Below are 19,781 nucleotides of genomic sequence, written 5' to 3' on the forward strand. Positions count from 1 at the left end.
TGACACATAGTAAGTGTTACATAAGTATTTTTATTATTATCCTAAAATCTATTAACTTTCCTTTGCAATTTGAAAAAATTCAAAATAACTGATTTGCAATCTATGAATTTCTTTCTCTAACTCTTAATAAACAAGTAGTAATGACATAACTCTGTCTAGAAAGCCTAGAAACATTTTCTGTAAGTTTTGGATAACATGCTCTAAAAGTTTTTTTCATCTTTATATTGTTCATTTGCTCATTCAATCATTCCTATTTATTGAACACTTGCTGTGGTGCTTGATTACTCAGTAAGGAGCAAACAGAAAACATTTTCTACTACCCAGGAGCCAGATCCAGGCAATAAACAATAACAGAGATGTTTGTTGTTTGGAGACCCCTCTTGTGACCCCTCACTCCTGGACTTCATTTTGAAGCAAATGACAAACTGATTAACTTTTTACTTAAAAAAAATCCCCGTGCTTCTTTAAATGAACGACATGGCAAAGTTTGTGTTTTAGAAATGGATGTAGAGATAATGTGCCAACACTCTTACATATTTCATTTGCTTTTTCCTCATTGATATTATTAACCTATATTCTTATTAAAAAGTTTCATCATGACTCATTCTTGAAGTTGGGAAATTCAGCTTTAGTTTTAAGTTTATCAGATGTTCTCAGAATGCTCACACTTAAGACTTTGGGAAAAGGTTCCAGCTGAACAGTAATATATTAACAAAATATGTTGAAAAATCAGTGCCTTGTTGACTGTATACAAAACACAAATTTCTAATAGCTCTTAATGACACTACTTCCACTGTGGATTATGTAGGAAATTCTTTTGTCTGAATAATCATTCCCAGGGGAAAGCTTTCAAAATAAATTCACTTTATAAAGACGGATAGAGAATGCATATGTATGTGTGTGTGTGTGTTTGTGTGTGTGAGAGATTGAGAGAGAGAGAGACTAATTGTGGGATACTGAGTTAGGCTAGCACATATGCTAAGTATAATTAAAGAACATAATTTGAAGGTAGCAACAGTATCTAATTATATAAAATACCGTGTGCTGTTGCTTGTCATCACATTGTTTAAAATAAATTAATAGTAACAATGGACCGCTAAGTGTTAGAGAAAACAATGGTGGGAGGACTAGGTTTTCATTAAAGAAAAAAAAAAAAAAACACACTGAGAACTCTAATTGTCTGGATAGTTAGAGGAGAAATAACTATCCTGCTCCTGAGGGAATTATCTAGGTCCATAAAGACAAAGTGGGTTATTTCCCCTTAGTTATCTTGACTTGGGGTACAATCTTCTCTGTTTCATTTTGGATTGGAGACATCTATAAAGTGAACTTTCAGTAGGAGTGAAAAGATACCTTCCTGGAGTCCTCTTTAGTGAAATGGTTCTCAACCTGGCGCTATTACATGCGGGATATGTTGTGTGGGGTATGTGCATTTTCCAAACAATAATTTCTCCTTACCCAGCTCTTCGTAATATTTAAAATGTTCTCCTGGTGTTTCTAAACAATGGCCTAGCCCAGTCACATACTTCCACTTCCTATCAGAACCCACTTTTTAGGGACTGTGAATAGATCATTTCTAAAAGATCCATTAGTGTTCTAGAGGAGTCCATTAATTTCACATAAGGACACTTTTATCTTAATTGAAGTCTTTTCTAAAAATCAAGGCTGGCCCAGACCCAGGAAGACTAAGAATCTGAACAAATGTAATTTTATATGTAGATAGTAGTAAATAAATTACAGGGATAAATTACAAGGATGAATGCTGTTAGGTGATGGGATGGGAAGAACTGAGATGTTTTCTAATGTAATCTTGAAGGTGAGGGTCATTTCTTTTAAAAGGACACACACACCCCCCCTCTTGTGAAAAGCGGTAGCCCTTCCCAGACAGACATTAGAATTATCTAGTACATAAGATACTTCTCACAAATATGCAAAGCTTTTTTTTTGGTTGTTTTGCTTTAGTTTCAAGATTTTATTTTTTCTTATTTGTCAGAGAGAGAGAGTACAAGCAGGGGGAGTGGCAGGCATGGCAGGCAGAGGGAGAAGCAGGGTCTTGGCTGAGCAAGGAGCCTGATGCTGGACTTGATCCCAGAACCCTGGGATGATGACCTAAACCGAAGGCATACACTTAACTGACTGAGCCCCCCAGGCATACTCTGCTTGGTCTAACTTCAGTTTGCATGTCAAAAAAAGTATATCCTTAGGCTGATAGATTGATCTTGGGTGGGGGGGGTCAACATTTATAATGGTGTTGGTGACGTTTTTATCAGGGCAATATTCTAGCGTGTTAACTAATACTGGTGTGTGTGTGTGTGTGTGTGTGTGTGTGTGTGTGTTTGTGTGTGTCCCTTCCTACTTTACCTAGAGGGATCTCTCTTTGTTCCTCTTACTCTTAATTTCACATATATAATAAGAGAGTCCCTAAAACTAGTAGAAAACACTTTTCCCCCATAAGTCTTGATCTTGGCAGATTCATCCTATTTTCTGATATAAAATAAAGCCAATAAAATATCTTGAGACAGTCTTCATGGGAGAGTTCAGGGCAGAAGCGACCCTTCTCCGGTTTTGGAGCCCGGAGGGTTACTGATGAGGTGAGGCTGTCGACAAGAGTTGTTTCAAGTCCTGGTTTTCCTGGAGTGTTCTCCACTTCTTACTTTGAATGAATGACCTGAGTGAGAATGCTAAGATTTTCCTCCTTAACCCTCCTCCATTCAAAAACATACCATTACAGACATTCCTTTATGTTAACCTTATTTTAATAACATTTAGGTATACAAGCTGATCAAGTCTGATAGAACAAGGTAAGTCATCTGGCTATGAAAATAACACACCGATGTAAAAAACCGTCTGGGATGATCTCTCTCTGTGAATTTCCCCAACAACTATGGCACATTTTTAAAAGGCTGTTTTAAATTTAAGAACGTCTATCTGAGAATGCCTGCTTGAGAAAAATATTGCATCGGTAAATTGCTCTGCTCAAGACAACTGCTATTTCTTCCTCAGATTTAAAGCCCCAAATCACAATCTGTATTTAAGAGCTTTGAGTAATAATTACCTCTGTGTCCTTAAAAGGATCTGCCGGTTTCCCTGCAATCTTTTACAGGGTGAGCAGAGCTATATCCACTGATAACCCAGCTGCCGAGGAACTGAGTAAAGCCGGCTCCAAACTTCTCAGCTGTTGACAGGCTTGACTTGCTGAGAACACTGGTTAAATATAGCACGCGCGAGCTCAGCTCCTCAACAAAGTCCTTGCTCCGACAGTGTTGTGAAGGGAGCAGAAGACGAGAAACCTAATCTCAGAACCCAACACCACCTAGCAACAGTTGAAAAAACTTTTAAACAAAAGTCTGGGTGGGAGATAGACAACAGCCTCCAATTTCTGCTGATCGGGATTTCAGGGAGAAGAAGCTGCTTTTCCCTTCCCTCTACTCAGTTTCCTGCATGACTTCAGCTGTTGGCTAGTCCTAGGAAAGAAAGTGGGAAAAGCTTTTTCCTCTGTATTCTTTTGGGCTGGATAGTTTTCCAAGACTCCAGTCTCTCTGGGGCTGTGGGACAAGCCACTGGGTTCTTCAAAGGATAAACTACCTCCATAAAGGACATACCCTTGATTAAACAAGCTGCCGTCAGGTAAGACCAAAATAAATAGCTATTTAGTCTCTTTAGAAATTTCTGCTTCTGTAAGAGGACTGTTTTCTCAGAGTCTGTGCTGTCGGATTTCTTTGATTCTTACTGTTTCCACTATGTGATAACACATTTAAGGAATTATCATAATCATCGCGGATTATTTTGAAGGAATCAGTAACATCATCTCTTTCAGAATTACACCAATTCCTTTTTAAGCACAAAGGTTGTTATGATGTTTTAGTAGCCATCAAAATATTTCTGCCAAGTTAATGTTCTCGGGCAGGTAACAGCAATATGGCAAAGGACAACTTCAGAGCTCCTGTCACAATTAAGGTGGCTAAACAATGGAAGAAAGATTTTTCCTAGGAGTAAAATAACATTCATTTACTGAAACTAGCTGAGCAGCTTGTGTGGTAAATGAGAGGAAAGTCCTGCATGGTGTGTGTGTTGCTGTGCTTAAGATTTGCTGCTATCTGCTTCTCCCTTTGCTGGATTCTCTGATTACACTGGTACACCTTGTGCTGGATCTGACCTGGTTACATTATAGTCACCCCCAGTGTTTCTGACTGGGCACAAAATACGACTGCTATTAAATCACTACTTTTGCAGTTGTTGAATAGAAACTACCCGGGAGAGTGCTATTTTGTGATCTAGAAAAAAAATAAACTGAGTAATTGCTTCTGTATAGATAAAACCGATTCTGATTTTTAAAACTGAAATAGAATCTTCTAGAAAAAACCTTCTTTCTTAAGTTATATATATGTGTATAGGAGCGTGTTTACGATAGTGTGAAGGAAATCCTCCTTTTCTCTGTTGGTATGTTATCTCCCCTTCCATGAGTTGCCATGCAAATTTATCAGAATTGCTTAGAGTGATTGATTTCACATTGATTCTGACAAAAGCTGTGGCTGAATTTTAGGATATATTTACTGATACCTGGTGTCTATAATTGGGCTAGATTTGTGTAAGTTTATTCCTTTAAGTGAACATGATAATTTGAATGAATACTCTAATCTAAGGATGATATATGAGAAAATACAGATGCACATTTTAAAAGGAATTATTTGAGTCTATTTTGTCAACTTAAGGAAAGAATTTACCCAAGACCGGTTTTGAACAGGTGATTCGTTGACAATTAGGAATGTATCAACCCTTTCAGTGAATGTTTCTATTTTCAGAAAAATTAATTAAAGCTTATATATCGAATGTGCAGGAAATGGAAATAGTACATACATTTCAGTACGTACAGTGCTTCCTGATTCTGATTGCATGACTAGTTTATGAAGTAAATGAAGCTAATCATATATAATGAATGTATACAAGTATCGTGCAAAGTGCACTTTGGCAACCTTGGTATAAGAGAATGAAACTCCTGGTACTTTAGCGGAGATGAAGTATCTTTGTCTTGAAAAAGTTTTGAAAAGTCAGAACTAAATGCTTTTCATTTTTGTTTTTATCTCAGGAAGGGTCACATTGTTGGCTTACAAACGTATGTATAAAGCCAAAGTCTGCCATTAGTTCTCGGCATGTAATTTCTTTGGGAGTCAGTGGAACAGTGTGTAGATAACTGAGTATAGCATTTGGCCCTGGGTGAAAGCCGTGTTTCCTGATGAACTGATTTCTGAATAGCATTGTCTTCATGGCTGTAAATTCATCCCTGAAAATCAAAAATAGCTCAGGTTAGACCATGTGCTTCCCTCCGATACATGCACAGTCAAACCCTCCATGATCCATGCGTATTCTGTTCTCTTGTTTGCTCAAGTTCACGTGTCTGTGTTATTTTGCAATCTACTCTGTCCCCTTCACCAAAAGGGTTGTTAGAGTCCACCACCATATCTCCCTCCACATTAAGGCCTCTTCCCTTCACCCTCTGTCTGGATTGTAACAATGCTGCTCCCCTACCACCTCTCATTGCCATCCAAATCATCTAGTTCATGACCATGGGGTTAATTTTTCTAAAACAGTGCTCTGCCAATTTCTCTTACTCTTCGGTTATCTTCTGGGGCTCCTGTTGGTGACAAACACCTAGGCTGGGTATTTTGAAAACCTTCCATCATCTGGCACGTACTTAAATTTTCCAGTTTCGGCTCCCACTACTCAACAACAAGTGTCCTTCTGCTTCAGATGTTTCGGAATTTGGGCCATTCTCCAAACACATGCACAGTATGCATTTCAGTGCTACACTTCTGCCTGTTTCATTCCCCCTGGCTGGAATACCTTTCCTCCCCTTTCTTATAGAGACCCTTGTCCACTCTTTTTTTTTTTTTTTTTAAAGATTTTATTTATTTACTTGACAGACAGAGATCACCAGTAGGCAGAGAGGCAGGTAGAGAGAGAGAGAGGAGAAGCAGGCTCCCTGCTGAGCAGAGAGCCCGATGTGGGGCTTGATCCCAGGACCCTGGGATCATGACCTGAGCCGAAGGCAGAGGCTTTAACCCACTGAGCCACCCAGGCGCCCCCCTTGTCCACTCTTTAAAGCCCAGATAAGTGTCTACTACTTTCACAATGATTACCTGACCTTATCTTTTCAAAGTGATTCCTTTTTAGACAGTTTGGTGCTTTATTAGGATTAAGGTACTTTGGGGTAAGGTTTGTGTCTTTAAATTCAGAACAGTTTAATGAAGCAATGGTGCAAAGCACTGTCCTAAGCACCACTTGGTTTTAGAGCTTTTTATCCCCATGCACATTGTGGATGTTCTATTAACCCTTTAGGCTCTACATTTCTGATAATGAGTACAAGAGAAAGTATAAATAGATATAAAATCAAGAAAAGCAACTGTTAAATGTAGTTAACAACTTTTTATCTTAAAAGTTATCAAGGCAAGTCTTCATAGTTTTATCATGCATAGAGAAGTTACAAGTAATTCTAACTATGCTCATGTACCTGATTGTGGAGATGATGACCTTGAGAACAAACTAGAAAGAATTGTATTTAAAGACTGCAGGGTCACCTGGGTGGCTCAGTTGGTTAAACGCTTTCCTTCAGCTCAGGTCATGATCCTGGAGTCCCAGGATCAAGTGCCCAGTCGGGCTCCCCACTTGGCAGGGAGTCTGCTTCTCCCTCTGGCCCTCCCCTCTCTGGTGCTTTCTCTCTCTCTCTCTCTCAAACAAATAAATAAAATCTTTAAAAAAATAAAAAGATTGTATATATGCTATATACCTGCTTTTTCCTGTGTCTGCATCCACCTGCCTAAATACCATAAATCATATCACTTTTATCATCTTTTGGTACCAGATTAAATTTATAATTACCTTTCATACTATTCATTTAAATCATGGCTCCTTCTATCTGTGGGTCATCATGGACTACAATCTGTCCCGGAACATTAAAATATTTAAATATGTGCTATGATCTTTTTTTCTTTTTTCCCTAGATTATTTAAAAATAGAGATATTTTTCAGATTTATTTTTAATCACCCATGAAAACTGTTGCCTTACTGTGTGAGATAAAACATGAATTACAATTTTGAAGCAATTTTTTTGGATTTACTGAAAGAAAAGTATTTTCTTTATATTTTAAGATAGCCAAGGAGATTAAAATTACCCTTCTAAAAGTGTTTAGCAAGAATCATTATGGGAATTGCACAATGAAATTTGTGAAATAGCCAATATATTCATTTAGCAGTGGTTTGTCTATAGTTATATTTTTAATTTATTTTTTTAGAAGTGAAACTTGGTGGCAAAATGCACATTCTAAATTAATGCTGACTGTGTTTTTCTTTTTTGGAAAATGAACATTTTTTCATAAAACATGCCCTAAGAAACAGGATTTTACAGAGCTTGCTAAATCCACATTTTTACTTATTTGTCTCATTTTATTTTTTCATACACATGGGTTTTAGGAAAGCAGCACCTTGGGAAGTGAGGGGGAAGCTTAGGTTGAGATCTATTTTAGCAGAAAGATTTACGAGAGAAGTATGATATCTAAAAGACTGCAACATAAATTTGTTTATACGTTAATTATTTTTAACATATATAGCAATAGAAAGATTAGCTAATACAATAAATTTGTTTCCTTAAATCTGAGTTGAAAATACAAGGATATTGTTATGAAGGAGGAGGCAAGGAAGGCCTGCAGCATAGGCAAGCCAGATGGTCTGGATTCAGATTTCCGCTCACCGTGACCCTGGGCAAATTACTCTCTGTGCCTCAGTTTCCTCATCTGTAAAATGAGAATAATAATACTGTCTTCCTCACAGAGTACTTTTGAAGATTAAATGAGTCAATAAAACTCAGCTGCCTGGTAGAATTTTCAGTAAATTTAAGATACTATTGCTTTATCATCACACACTAATTGCAGTTTTCTGTTTATTTTGATCTTTGTTGTACACAAAATTCTTAGATACGATAGTCTGTGAATTCAAGTTCACAGATCATAGGAAAAGCAGAAGAACATAATGTTTAAATGTGGAATCTTGTTTGGGACATACTTTGCTGCTGGGTACTGCAAGCACACACAGTTTGTATGCCAGCCAATCATTCAGCATGGAATTTATGTTTCAAACCCTCCCTTATCACTCAGCAGACTGCTGTCTTATAGAATCATTATGAAAAAGGTTAAATAATCACCCACAGCATCGACTGTTCTATGGTTTCTATATTTGCACTTGGAGATAAAGTGTGTTTATATGTAATGCTTGGGTGTCTCTTTTATAGCCTACAACGCTGAGTAATGTACGGCAATGGAGACTTCCTCCTCTATAGAAAATAGACTATTAAATATATCATTCTTTATTTCTTCCCTTAGATGCTTTGTTTTGTTTTACCAACCTAGTAACAGATAAAAATGAAAAGACCAAAAAAGGTCATCTCACACTAGCTTTAACCTTACCAAATGGAAATGAATTCTTGCTATTCATTGTCCTTAATCCTCTTCATTCTTCTTAAACATGACAAGAAAGTATATTCCAAGGCAAACAAAAAAACCCCTGTTATATCATAAAGATATGAGTGTATATTATAAGGTACTTACTATTTTGTATATTTAATTTAACAAAAACATTTGAAACAGTCTTATAAACAGGGAAGTTTCTTAGTAGCGTTAGCACTAACAAACGTTATGCTGGGTAGTTATGGCTTCAACCTGACCATTTGCTTTATTTTTCCCAATTGAAAGAATACGTTTCTCAGAGATAAGTGAGGCAAAACGGGTTTTAGAATTATCATTCTCTAATGAAAAACTTGCTATAGAAAGAAAGAAGGAAGAAAAGAAAAAAAAATAAGAACTTTTCCTGGCCTTATAGAATACATTATCAAGGCTTTGGGGCAAAAATATAGGAACCTCAGGAAAATATATTGGCTCGTGTTCTTATTCTCCTTAAATGGTCATTCTTACTCTTTTTGGCTAATCAGACAAGGGAAAGGCTACAGGCAGAATTCCCCTTTCCCTGTGGCAATAGTTGAGGCAATTTGATTTCAAAGGCAAGGCAGGAGTTATGGGAGAACTTAGAATCAGGAAAGTTGAACATGAATTGAGCAGCTCTAGCTGGCTGCTAACCAGATGATTGCAGAACTTGAGAAACTCCCAGCAGAAATGAAGTAACAGGACGTTAACCAGCATCCCGGTCCCTGAGAGCTTTGCTTAAGCCGCAGCAGCACTGAAAAGTCAAAAGAAGGTTGGCGTGGTTTTTCCTTTTTGGGAAATGGTGTCAACATGCATAATATTGGGTGATTTATGTGTTTCTGAGGTCTGTGAAAGACAGACTGAAAATTTTTAAAACAAATGCAGGGATTATCTCAAGTGATCCGACTTTGAGTCCTTAAGGTTCAGGGCTTTTTCTCTTTTTGCTTTCTTGCTTCAATTCTGTCACCTACCTCCTTTACCAAAACATAGATGACTGAACATGATTGTTGCTTCACTGGTCAAAGACCTTACAGGTCCACCCTTGAAAATAGTCTTGCAGTTTTTTTTTTTCCTTTTCTTTTGCAACAATTGTGACTGCAATCTTCCCAATTTACTTTGAAGAAATGAATTATCTGCTACTTGTCTTTGTAAGGAAAAGGTGTAGGAAGTCCATGAAATGAACTCATCAGAGCTGGCCAAATGCATTCTTTAAAAAATGACTTGCTGAAGATTTAAAGTCGAAAGACAATTTGATTAAAAACAGTAGACTGTTGACATCACCAAGACAATCAAATTACGGCCAACTTGCCTTGTTTATCTAAAAGATCTTTGTAAAAATAAGGTCTTTATACACTCACACACACACACACACACACACACACACACACATGAATCATAGGTGATATGGTAATTGGGATAAAAGGATTTTTTTTTAATATATCTTTAATATACTTATGTCTTAAGTAACTCAGTTTAGGGCCTGATTCTTTGAGGTACCACAGACAACAGGAAAGGAAGAGGCATTACTGCATTCATAATGATATTTCAGTGGTAGCCTAAGTCCATGAGGAAATGACGGCCTGTGCCTGTATTTGGAGCCTCATAGTTACTGTGATGACAACACACACTACTGGAAAACAAAGATGGTCTGCTTGCCAGAGTGAGCCAGGAAGAGTTTTGCCAGCTCAGATTTTTCCTAATTATTCTGTAAGTCTTGAAATGTGACACTGGAGATATTCAAGGCTCTTTGTGTTTCAGTAACTGTTTAATAAGTGATACATGCTTGGGCAGCCCGGTATTTGGGTGAGGGAGGGGCCTCACACATAAGCTTAACTTTCACATGTTGTCTTGATAGATATCATCTTTTGGTTTGGACATCACCAAACCAACTGCTTCGATCACAGGCTGTTGTTTGTTTGGGTGCATAAGGAAGCCAGCTGCTTATACTGTCCTCAGGGGCTCCTCAATTTTGGGTCACATATCTCCACTTTCTATATGTTGTTCATTTTGGAGGTCATTGCCCAGCATACCAGGTGTTCCTACCAATGACTGTGCATCTAAATCCCAATTCTTATATGATGATATAATTCATAATAAAATGATAACAGCTGCATATAATACATATCATCTATATATACTTATATATAGCTATATATACTTATTTAGTATCTACAGATGATGATAATACTAGGTAGCATACACTGGAGATTATTCTGTGCCAGACATTGTGCCAAGCATTTTATTTATTGATTTTACTTACTTCTCATGACAACCCTATGAGGCACTAGCTTTATCTCTCTCTATGGGTGAGAAAAAAGAGGTTGATAGATGGGAAGTAATATGCCCACTGGTAGGTTGGACATTCAAACACAGGCAGTTTGATCTTAGTCAGCCCATATTTTCAACTACTTTCTTATAATGTAGGCAGTTGTTCAAGGAACACCTCCATATAGATGACTGTGAGATGTTTTAGTGAAAGTTGTAGGATGTGACACTGCAGGGACTCAGACTCTTCTCCCAGATCCCAAGGTAGAAACAAAAGCTTCAGTGGCCTCTGGAGTTGGGCAACCCGGAAACACCTGAGTACTATTCTTCCACGGTTATTGATGGGGCAATGTGGTTCTTTTTTTGAGGGGGTGGGGCAGAAGGAGAGAGAGAAAGAGAATCTTAAGCAGGCTCCATGCCCAGCACAGAGCCCAGTGCTAGGCTCAATCTCACAACCCTGATATCATGACCTGAGCTGAAATCCAGAGTCAGATGCTTAAGTGACTGAGCCACCCAGGTGCTCATGGTTCTTGTTTCTACATTGCCAACTTGATTCACTGGGAGAGGGTGGCATGGAACATTTGCTTTTATGAGTTATTATGGCTGCTTTTGTAGCCAGATCTTTTGATCCCATTGGGGTTTGGTTTCCTTGTGTTGTCTCTGCTGACAACTCGGAACGCCCCTTCTGTTGTAACATTAAACATGCTCTGCTGATCTCTGCCTTGGTCATTAGCATTCAGTTTGTTAAGTGGGTTAAAGGGGGAATCCTACAAAATACTTATTCCAGGTGTTGGTATCGGTGTTCCCCGAAGAAGTCTTTGGTGGTGCATGTACATTGGATGGAGGAAGGAATGAAGAAGGGAATAGAAGGCCTCTTCCCATGTAAGAGCTCTCATAGGCTCACAAAACTTTGCTTAGGTAGTGAGTTGTCAATCTGGCAGCATGTTTCTCCTTCAGAAAAAAACAGAGATCTTGCTGCAGTCTAAGGAAAATTACCTGATACTTTCAGACAGTGGTTTGCTACTGTGATAAATAGCATGGGCTATTTTATTTGACATTTTATTTAATTATTTTATCTTTATTAACCAAGAATGACTATTAATGATGCTAATGTCTGATCATTTGGATATAATTAAAATTGGATATAATTAAAAGTTACATGAATGACATTTAACTTTTGGATTGTAGTAAAAGGAAAGCAATTTTAATAAAATTTTGATGGAGTAGATAATGTTTTGCTTTTTCTTATGCCAGTGTCCATAAATACTCTATTGTATCAAATACCCCAGGTGATAGGATTGAAAATCCTAGGAATGTGAATGTTTCATGTGAAGTAAGCACATAACAGAATGAATCTCTACTCTTGGAAAAAAATGTATTCTACAAATTGAAAACAGTATCTTTTCAAAAGTATATTCACATACCTTGATACATACACCACCACGTCCCCCCCCCCCCGCCCCGCCAACATACACATAAATAGTTATTTCTGGTCAATACATAGTACTTACACCACTGATTGCTTACTTGACATGCTAAACATCTTCCCGAAACAAATATACTTTTTTCTCTGTGGTATAGGTTAATTTACTCCAAAGTAAAAGTAGCAATATATTATATTTCATCAAGTCCTCTATCTCATTCACATGATCTCCTGATTTCCTTTTAACAAATAAACTCGGGAATTCCCTTATGTCATTTCTTATCTTTCTGTAAAAGGGCACAGCAGTATCAAAGGAGAGAAAGGATTAGTATCTCCACAGGAGACAAAGGACTGTTGGCTTCTAGAAGGTTCCCCCCCCCCTTCTTTTTTCTCATTCAGTTATTCTAAATCTCGCTTGGCAACAAAATTGATACAGTCTCTTAAGTGGAAGATAGTAACAATTTATCATATTAATGCAAGAACTTTCTGTCAGAGCTCTTGGTTCTTTTCGTACTTCTGTACCTGGTCTGATTTCAAGCAGGAATGTGGGCTCTGAGTCTCACATTGTTGATAATTACACAGCTTTGGTCTTGGAGCCACAAGTACCCAGCAGGAAACTGAACTCTGAGTTCACTTGGAATTATCAGATCATTTAGTCTTGTGGTTCTCAACACTCTCTGTGCATCAGGATCAGCAGGGATGCTCTAAAAATTTAAATGCCTGGGGCTGTGCCCCAGAGGTTCTGATTCAAGTTGACCTGACTAGGTTTTTGGAAGTTTTTATGTGATTTCAGTGTGCATCCAGGGTGGTGAACCAGTTACCTAGCATAACCTCATTACTTAAAAGAAGATAGTACTAAGATGTAGAAAGAAGTCACTCAGCAGAAGTTACAAATTCCAGTCTATTACCCTTTTTATCACATGATCGTTACAAACAATAAAGTGCTAATATTTAATGAGAGTTTCTATGTATTAGGCACTAGCAGCCCCATGAGGCATATATTCATGTTCTCTACATTTTATAGATAAAATGGCTGAGGGAATTGTCCAAGGCTCTCTAACAAGCAGGTGGTGGATCTGGGATCTGAGTCAGGCAATTGCACTCCTCAGTTTGTACTCTTAATCTCTTCATTGTTCTGCTGGTTTGGAGCTAATTCTGAGAATATAAGGTTTTGAAAGATAGCTGTTTCCTTGTTTCAGCATCAAGGTTCTTGTGGCAGCTGGCCTTGGTGCTCTGATAACTAAATGAGCTTTCTGCTTGGCCAATGATTGGGTTCTTGTTTTCTGTTTTCCCAACAAGTGAGTCATGTGGAGGCAAACTCTTCTCTCAGACACTGTTCCAAAATGCTCCATTTCCCCAGTAATTTTGTTTCTACATACTGTCTTTCCGTTTCCTTGTGGACTGATATAATATATTCTGCTTTACTTTGGGACACATATTTTTTTCCCCCAGTGGAAATTTTAACCAAAAACTCCAGTGTCCTGTTCAGACCGTTGACTTTTCCCCTAATCCTGTGACTTTGGCTGGGTTCACTATTTTCCCTGGGATTCCCCTTTGTGGACTTACATACCACCCTTTAACATCTCATGATAACAGCAACAACAGGAAGGGATTAATTACTTTACTTCTACAGCAGCAGGTGCACTGGAAACAAGCTGGTCTGTCCCGACTCACTGGTCCCATGGCCAGTGGGTCAAGTACCCTGCAGACGTTTTTAAGTCTACACTTTTTGGAAGCCTGTACAGAATTAGTATTCTGATTGCTCCTATAAGTTTGAAATTCTACAGAGCAATATTTTTACACCTAGGGGAAAATCTATATACATTTGTCTGGTTAAATCATACCTTACCAAGATGGAAATCACCAATGGCAAATCCTGTAACACAGATTATTATAAGCAATAGAACCTAAACAAAAAGTGAGATTATAATTATTTTGATTAATATTTATATGTAAATTTTAAAAAATTAACATGACAACTAGGTTAGATGTGACTTAGAATGATTTTTAGAATCACATTGCACAAAATAAGTCCTCAAAAATTATTTGCTAAATTGAATCCATTAAATGTAGACTTAAAAAAATAAATGTCTTAGAATTGAGAAAGTAAACATCACTGACAAGTTTCCATTGATTGGATTGAACATAATTTTTTTTTATAAACATGGGAATAACAATCAGTAACCATGGGTGATTATCTGTCTGCTTTTTGGTATTCTTTTTAACCTTATTTGTCACATATTACTATTATAAGAATACAAATTAAAAATCAACAAATATTTACAATGTTCATTAGAGTATCAGAGAATAACCAACACATAGCTAAATGTGTGGAAGCTGGACTCTAGCTATGATTAGCATGGTATAGATGTATTTCCAATAACAGACTAAAACACTTACTTTAAGATAGTGGTATATTGGGGCACCTGACTGGTTCAGTTGGTAGAGCATGTGATTTTTTTATCTAGGGGTTGTGAGTTTGAGCATGACATTGGGCATAGTGATTACCTTAAAAAAAAATCAATAAATACAGTGTTATAAGACAACTGTTGTCACAAGTCTAATTGCAAATATTTGCCCCTCATCTTTTTACTCATGTACTGTAACACTTCTGAAAAAAACCATAAATGGGCTCTTATTATGGTTTATTAGCTGGAAATGTTCTCATCTTCAGAAATCTATTTTGGAGTTAGGATTGCTCCACTTCCCTGCAAGTGGTAAAGCAACAGCTGCCATTTAATAAATGTGTCTACTGACAGCTCCAGCTGATGAATACCACTGAAGTTCCCTATCGGCATCAATATTACCCACATTATTCCAAAAGGAAATACTGATTATAGTTGCTTGACATTGTCTTAATTTCACCATAGGTTTCTTCCCTGCATCACTTCCCCCAAATTCCAATGATGCTGTTATTTACATCACCATTCACATCTTCCAGGGAATAAAGTCCCAGTGGAACACATGTGTTCCTGGTGATGTATTACGATGGAATCTCACCAAAATGAACACGTGAAATGCTGAGCTCAAACAGAAGAGCGGACAAGGGAGAAAACCAGATGAAAGTACTTGTAGTTTCTCAGAAAGTGAAGAATTTTGTCTTTTTTGAGAGTGAGAGAGAGAGATTAGAAGAAAAAAACAGGGTTCTTGTTTTTCCGCATGATATGAATACATATTTAAAGTCCTACAACTTGATTTATGTCTGGATATGACTGACAAAGTCTAAGGGAATGCAGCAGAAATGAATGTGATTAAAAGTTTCAAATATCTGATTTGTCTCAATGAGTCCATACAGTTTTACAAATGGTGGGCAACTTATAAATTACATACTTTCCACTTACATGATAATTTTAATGCTTTTTTAAAGAATAATGCAATGAAGAGAATGCACTATGTACATATATTTTTGTCATATTTAAATCTGTAGTGGCCACAATGAACCAGCCAAATACTCACCTTGTGGGCTAGAAAATTCTTGACCCTCACCACCATCCGGACTCTGAGTTTTCTTTCAGAACAGTGACCACTCTTAGTGTGTCTGAAGTGGGGGATGATTACTTCTTATACAATTATTTGCTTTAGGGCTTTCACAAGTTTGTGTACTTTGAAAAATACCTACATATATTCAACACTTCACTGCAAGTGCCTACTGCTGCTGGAGGAAAAAACCCGAGTGAATAGCCAGGATGTTTTGAAGTTGGGAGGACTGCCTCACCACATATTAAAATAAATTTTGAAACCACATTCATTAAAACACTTCGGTGGTGGTGTCAGAATCAGTTCATATCCAATGAGGAGATCAAGGGAAAATAACAGAAAGACCAGAGAAATAGACACCTGCATATAAGAGGGTTGGGAAGGAGAGGCATTTCAAATCAGAAGAGAAAATATGGATGTTTCAACACAAGTTGAAATAGCTGGGGGAAAAAAGAAATTAAATCTCTACATCATACCTTATATGAAAATATATACTAGATGCATCAAAAATGTAAGTGTAAGAAAATGAAACTGAAGCAGTTTAATATCAAATAGATAACAGGTAGATGGTGGGGAGGGGGAGATCTTGAACAAGACAAAAAAGCAGTAAAACAAGACTACATATTTGACTATAAAAACTGAAAAATTTTACACAGAAAAAAAACCAATCTCATGAGCCAAGTATAAACAGCAAGCTAGACAAAAATACTTTTGATAAAAATAGTCAAGGACTAATATCCTTAATATAAAGAGCTCTTTTAAATGAACAAAAGAGATACAACAACAGAAAAGGGAGCAAATGACATAGATAAATGATCTATAATAAATGTGTGAAAAGCTATTTAACCTCACTGATATTTACAAATTCAAATTAAAAGGAGGTAGTATTGTTTCCACCAATAAGGACTCTAAAGAATTCAATACCCAGTATGGGGAGGATGTGAGGAAATGGGTGCTATATGCTGCTGATGGGAAATTCAAGAGAGCAAGCTTCCTGAAAAGCACTTAGACAATATGTGGTGAAAATCCTTATAATCAGGAAAAAAAAATAAGGTCACTTCCATTTTGAAAATTAGAAGAGTCAAAACACATGTGATGCTTTGAGAATGCATTGTTTCTCTTCCTCCTATTGTTCTCAGATATTGTCTATTGACTTCTAAAAGTCTGGCAGACCTGGAAGCCCTTATTTTAAAAAAAAAAAAAAAAGTGCACATACTTCTTCCTCAGTAGCTTGATAGGATTTCCTAGACGAGATCTTGCTCCATTAAGAGTTTTTTAAACAAGTCTGCATTGTCCATTTTGCCTAACATTGAACTGCCAAGTACCTCTTGATGGCAATGTATTTCCCAAGTAATGTTATTATCAAAACCTAAACTGATAACCCAAATTGACACACATATGACTGGATTGTGAGGCTGAGGACCAAGTAGCAGGTGGATGAAATGAGGGAAAGGAGCAAGGAATTCTTTGCCTTTGATCATATCTTTATGAGAGATGAGGAAGCTGGGACCCAGAAAGTCCGACTTTCTCAAGGTCATGTAGCTTATTAATTCAGGTATATGAATTCACAGACAAGCATGGTATTGTGCAGCGTATCTTCCTGTTAGAACATGACCCATCTTGGGCTATTTCCCAAGATAACTGTTGTATAAGAGCTCAGGCTTTCTCTGCCTCATCCAGCCCCTGGCACCTCCCCTGCGGGGCTTTTCAGAACCTCAGCAACTTACTACTCATCAATTCTGCCTGTCATTCCAGGAGATGGATGGAGGCTGTTACAGAGTGGTGTGAGGTGTGCATGAATCCTCTGAGGGATCTTGGGAGGGTGGTACATCCTGTGAACAATGCCTAGCTGCTTCCCACTGGTGTGAAAGCAGGGACATTTTGTGAATGGGTAGGGAACAGTATGTAAGTGCAATCTCACCCAAGACCTTGTGTGCTGGCATTCTTGTTCTTTCTTCTGGGAACTCTTTTTTTTGGAAGAAGTTACTCCTGAAAGGTTATGTAGAATGAAGGCAGGCACTAACCCTTTTAAACCAAGCTGATTATTTAGACCATCTTTTGCTGTTTGGTCATGCAAGATGCGCTAAGATGAGCAGTGGTGCTTATCATTTTGGTTGTCCTTCCAGGCGCTCCTTCATACACTGGGCTTAAGTGAATGAGTTCCCTTTTACTTCTCTCAGACCCACAGATAAAGAGGAGTGAGACCAAATGTGAAAGGCATATGTTTATTGCACTTCATTTTGCTCGTCTTATGGCTTTTCACAGATACTGCAATTTCAAAAATTTTTATTTATTCATTTATTTATTTATTTATTTATTTTTACAAATTGAAGGTTTGTGGTAACCCTGTGTTGTCTATTGGCACCATTTTCCTCAACAGCATCTGCTTACTTCATGTCTTTATATCACATTTGGTAATTCTCACAATATGTCAAACTTTTTCATTTTTAGTGTATTTGTTATGGTGATCTGTGATCAGGGATAATGACTTGCTAAAATCTCAGATGATGGTTAGCATTTCTGTAGCAACAAAATATTTTAAATTAAGAAATATACGTTTTTTTAGACATAATGCTATTGTACACTTAATAGACAATAGACTATAGGTAGTATAAATGTAACTTTTGTATGTACTGGGAAACCAAGTGGATTATTCTCCAAGAAATATACACCTTGAGGGAGGGACCTGCCATTTCTTCTAGATTGTTGTACAACAAAACAGAATTTGAAGTAACAGTTACCATCAATATGGCAGTCAGAGTAGATGCTTGGGAACTGGAAGATGGTCTGACTTGACTAAATCTTCTCAAGTTTCTTTTGTTTTTGTTTTTTTGTTTTTTTTAAATAGGCCCATACCCAACATGTGGCTTGAGCTCATGACACTGAGATCAAGATTCACATGTTCTAGAGACTGAGCCAGCCACGTGCCCCTCTTCTCAGTGTTTTGTTTGTTTTTCTATTCTGGAATTTTCTATCTTAAGGGGAAATAGTGTCTACTACATTAAGAGATTGGAGAAACCTGGTGTGAGTACCATGATTATAAGGGGTGTTTAATAAACACAGAAAAGGTCAGAATCTTGGTTACATAAAAACCTCAGTTAAATTCCAGAAAATCTTCCTAAGTGCTGTATTTAAAGGAGCATTATAAATTGTAGGTTTAAAATATGTATGTGGAATGGATTGAATACAATTTTCTAAAATATTCTTGAAAAGATTCTATATAATGATGGTGTGAAATTACTTTTTTTAAACCCAACTTAGTGTCCTCACTAAGAGTGGTTGATTTATTTGTTTAATTTGGTTCAAACCAAGCTAAAGTCTACATATAACCTGCTATGCTGTGTATGATCTGGACCTAACTACAGGAACAATTGTCTATGTATTTTTCTACTTAACAACCCAATTAAACTGAATGGCAAATTAATAATATCATATTGAATAAGAAAGAGTTGGTCATTTTAAAATGGCTTAATGGCTTAGTTCATATGGCCAAATAGATAAGGAATATTTTATCTAAATTCAAAATTCAATAAGATATTCTCTGGAGGTCACAATGCCAAAATTATATGTATGTATGTATATATGTATAGCCTACCTCCTTCAATATAAGATTTAAAAGGTTATCATATAGATTTGGTAGAGATTGTTATACATTGTCCCAAATAAAACCATAATGTTGCTATATTTTTATTTTTTAATTAATAAAAGAGATTTATTTATTTGAGAGAGAGAGAGAGCATGCACATGAGGGGGAGGTGCAGAGGAAGAGAGAGAGAATCTCAAGCAGACTCCCCATTGAGTGTGGAACCTGACATGGGACTCAAACTCATGACCCTAAGATCATGACCTGAGCTGAAATCAAGAGTCAGATGCTGAACTGACTTGAGTCACTAAGGTGCCCCATAATGTTGCTATTTTTTAAAATAAATCATTTCTTGGCTAGCAAATGTACAGATGTTTAGTTTTCTCCAAAAACATTTGTTTTCTTTAATTTGATACAATCATGAACTGATAGAAAAGTAAGAAGTATTTTTTTTCCCTGAACCATTGGAGAGTAAGTTTCAAACCTGATGTCCTATCATCCCCAATTTTTCAGTGTGTATTGCCACAAACAAGGCTATTATCCTACATAACTATGACACAAACAT

The 19,781-nt window shown here is 37.1% G+C and overlaps 1 protein-coding gene across 3 annotated transcripts in view; it reads left to right on the top strand.

Moving 5' to 3' along the window:
- Nucleotides 1–2,648: 2,648 nt before the first annotated feature.
- Nucleotides 2,649–19,781, top strand: part of FILIP1 (filamin A interacting protein 1) — a 183,245-nt gene continuing 166,112 nt past the window's right edge. The window contains exon 1 of one of the 3 annotated variants that reach the window (XM_044246991.1): nucleotides 2,649–2,801. The gene's annotated coding sequence lies outside the window, so the exon portion shown is untranslated. Of the gene's footprint in view, nucleotides 2,802–3,034; nucleotides 3,628–19,781 lie in introns of those variants that run through there. The other 2 variants (XM_044246988.1, XM_044246993.1) reach the window with 2 other exon arrangements.

The sequence above is a fragment of the Neovison vison genome, chromosome 1, assembly GCF_020171115.1.
Source record: "Neovison vison isolate M4711 chromosome 1, ASM_NN_V1, whole genome shotgun sequence".
Taxonomy (NCBI): domain Eukaryota; kingdom Metazoa; phylum Chordata; class Mammalia; order Carnivora; family Mustelidae; genus Neogale; species Neogale vison.